This window comes from Pteropus medius, unplaced genomic scaffold (genome assembly GCF_902729225.1).
Source record: "Pteropus medius unplaced genomic scaffold, Ma_sr-lr_union100, whole genome shotgun sequence".
Classification (NCBI taxonomy): Eukaryota; Metazoa; Chordata; class Mammalia; order Chiroptera; family Pteropodidae; genus Pteropus; species Pteropus medius.
This window is the reverse complement of record NW_024344240.1, coordinates 10,631,557-10,635,778: the sequence shown is the minus strand read 5'-3', so window position 1 is coordinate 10,635,778 and position 4,222 is coordinate 10,631,557.

Genomic DNA, 4,222 nt, shown 5'->3' with positions numbered 1-4,222 from the left:
ACAGCACATGAGTACAAGAATTTTGACTCATCAGTACTATTCAACTTTGCACTGGAAATTCTAACCACTGTGATAAAGTAAAGAAGAAATTAAGATAGATGTATTGGAAAGAAAGAAATGAAGCTGTCTCTATTTGCAGATTACATAAATTGTCTATATAGAAAATCTCACAGAATGTGTAGAAAATTTGCAAAGAAACTTTTATAACTAAAAGTGAATTCATCGAGGTTGTGGGATACAAAATTAACATTTAAAAATCCATTTTATTTCTCTACAAAATGGAAATATGGAAACCAAACTTTAAAATATAACACTATTTACAATTACAAAAACTAAATTCTAAGTTGTAATTTTAATAAAGGGTATAATTTGTATTCTGCTAACTACAAAATACTATTATAAAATATCAAAGACGATATGAATAATTAAAGATTTATAGTGTGTGTTCATGGATAGGAGACTCAACAGAGTAAATATGTCAATTATAGATATAAACAAAAGTATTCTAAAATTTATATGGAAGAGAAAAGGAAGTAGAATCACTAAAACATAGTTTCCATTTTATTGAAATGTAATTGATATGCAACTCTTTATAAGTTTAAGGTGTACCACATAATGACTTGATATATAAATACTGCAAAATGATTACCACAATAAGTTTAGCTAACATCCATTACCTCATATAGTTACAATTTTTTCTTTTCAGTGAGAAGCTTTAGGATTTCCTCTCTTAGCAACATGTAAATATACCATATAGCAGCATTATAGTCATCATATTGTACATTACATCCCCAGTACTTATTATCTTAAACCTAAAACTTTGTACCTTTTGACCATTTTTATCCAGATCCTCCACTCTTAAATCTCACAAATCTGATTTCTTTTTCTATGATTTTTTTTTTGTTTGCTTTAGATTCACAAGTGAGTGAAATCATACAGTATCTGTTTTTGTCTGACTTATTCTGCCTAGAATAATATTGCCAAAGTTCATCCAGGTTGTTTATCCAATGGCAGAAACTAAAACATTTTCAAAGAGGAAGATAAAGAAATAAATTAATAAATTGGATTTTATCAAGTTTTAAATATATGTTGTGATAAAGACCCTGTTAAGAGAATAAAAATGATAAGCCAAAGTGTTGCAGAAAATCTTCAAAGTCAGACCAGCGAAAAAACCAAGCAGTAACTTGGAGAGAAAGAGAACTCAGGTTTACTATGCGCGGTCCCAGAGGAGCTTACACTCTGAAGATCTGGGCAGTGTGCTCAGTTGCAACATTCCTTATATGCAGGGATTTTGCACAAGCTGATTGGTTAGTTTGAACTCAGGCCATTATAAATGATGGCAGTTGCTATGCAGATTGCAAGTAGAAAAAATGGAGAAGGGCAGGAGTTGTCATGGGTTACCAGGTGGTACAAAGTGATACAAATTGTTATAGGAAGGGGGCAGGGATACAAAGTGTTACAAGAGGTGGGAGCTGCTATGGGTGCAAACAGTTACATATACAAGTTGAGCAAGAGCTCCTGCATACAGCAAGCATATTTACAGAAGCAGAACAGAGAGCTGGTTTAGCATTTTGATGTAAATTCCTCAAATTTCCTCTTCAAAAGAAAATGTTTGAAAATCAGGTATATAGCAAAGAACTTTTTTTCCAGGATATATGAGTAATACTTTAAAGTCAACAGATAGCAAAAACTCAATTAGAAAATGAGCGCAAGATTTAAATTGCCACTTCTGAACAGAGACCAATAGCATAAGTAAGTATGTTGAACATCATTAGCCATTAAGGAATTGTAAATTAAAGTCATGATGAAATACTCCTGTATACCTAACGAAATGGCTAGCTGGATAGGATAAAGAGCAGTTGGGTACTTTCTGCATTGCTAGAGGGAATGTAAAATGTTACAGCCTCTGAGGAAAATACTTTGGTGCTTTTTTCTATAAAGTTAAATATATATTTACCACACAATGCAACAACTGGACTTAGGTCAATTTACTGGGAAACATTTCATTTCTCCATGGTATTTCCACACATCTTGTGGTACAGACCATCATTTCAAAAAAATGTTTGCACATCTTCATTCAAACATCCTTACACAGAAAACATTCTTGGAAGCTAGAGATGCTGTTTACCTTATCAACAAAACAGAAAAGATAGAGAACCTCTATCTCCTCAGAGACATTCTAAGATAGTAAAGACCTTGCCCTCTCCTTCTCAGAGATCTGCTTGCATTCTAACATAATGAATATGTCTCTTTCTCTCTCTCCAGAGCAGACAAGGATTAGTCTTTAGAGCAGTTCTCTTATACAGTTGGGAGTTTTCTAAGCTCCTCGGCCATGCCACAGACACTGTGTGGTCAGTATCTACGTGGGTCCTCATAGAACTTGGGGGGCAAAGGAGAATATGACGCTGATGTCGTCTACTGTGTCATGAAAAATAAATTGTATGAATCCATTTAGATTCCTTATCTTCTTACCAGATAAATCTTTAGAAGTGTTACAAGAACACCTAGCAGCTGCTATCTTACTGCTTCTTTGGAACTGTTTGACTGCTTGTCATTTATCCTAGATAAATGAAAACTTACATTAACAAAAACATGTACACAAATGTTTGTATCAGTTTTATAGGCAATAGCCAAAGCTGGAAACAGCTCAAATGTCTTTAATGGGTGAAGGAGCAACAAACTGTGGTGTATCAATACGATGGAATACTACTCTGCAATAAAAAGGGATAAAGAATTGACATGTAATAACTTGAAGGGATTTCAAGGGCATTATGCTGCATAAGAAGAGCCATTTTCAAAATGTTGTATACTGTATGATTACGTATAGTCTTAAATGACAAAACCATAAGGAGGAATAAATCAACGGTTTTTCAGGGGTTATCATTGGAGAACTTGACTATAAAGGTGTAGCATAGGAAAGTTATAGAACTTTTCTACATTCTTATTATGGCTGTGGCATCATGAATTCTCCATATATCATAATATTTTATATAGAACAACCCCTCTTCCTCTCACAAGTGTGAGTGAATGAAAAACTGATGAAATTTGAAAACTTATAGTTGAGTTAATAATAAAGAGGTATCCACCACAGAAAATATTTATATGAATTAAGCACTTTAGCTTCTTTAGAAAAGGTATATGTTTTATTCATGCTTCATTTTAATTATTATATGACAACTGAGCACATAGCTGTACTTGGTCAGACATTCATATGTTCAAATCTAAATGTTTATTCCTACGTATTTTATTATTTTTTTGATGTGACTGTAAATGGGATTGTTTTTTTTAATTTCTCTTTTTGATAGTTCATCATTGATGTATAAAAATACAACTGACTCATGAATATTAATGTCATGTCCTGCCACTTTACTAAATTCACTTATCAGTTCTAATAGTTTTTTGGTGGAAACATTAGGGTTCTTTCTATATAGCATAGTGTCATCTGCAAATAATGATGGTTTTACTTCTTCCTTTCCACTTTGGATGCCTTTTATTTCTTTTTCTTGTCTGATTGCTGTGCTAGGTTTTCCAATGCTATGTTGAATAAAAGTGGTGAAAGTGGACATCCTTGCTTTAATTCTGATCTGAAGAAAATGCTTTCAGCTTTCCCCATTGAGTATGATGTTAACTGTAGGTTTGTCATATATGGCTTTATTATTTTGAGATATGGTCCTTCTATTTCCACTATGCTGGAGTTTTTAGCATAAATAGATGCTGGATTTTGTGAAACACATTTTTCTGTATATATTTGCATCCTGTGATTTTTATCCTTCATTTTCTTTATGTTGTGTATCACGTTAATTGATTTGCAGATAGCGAATCAACCTTGTGTCCTAGGAATAAATCCTGCTGTCAGTGGCGAGCTGATCCTGTTGGCTATGCCAAGTGTCAGTGCCCAGCTGATCGAGAAGAGAAGGTTCAATGATGAGATGCCCAGTTGGAAGAATGCACGAAAGGCTGACATGATAATGAAATGGCAGACACCAACTTTATTGTGCAGAGCGCAGCTCTACTGAGGGAAATGCAGTCTATTGGGGGGAGTGTGGTATTGCGCACACTTCTTCTGAACTGAGCTTTTTATCTTATTTGTAATTTCTTGTACATGATTAATCACTCTTCTTTTGCTGCCTTCTAGAGCCATTCTTTATCTCTCACTTTTCACTGTTTGAGGATAATGAATCTGAGTGTTGATGTCTTTGTGTTTATAAACTTTTTTTATGAA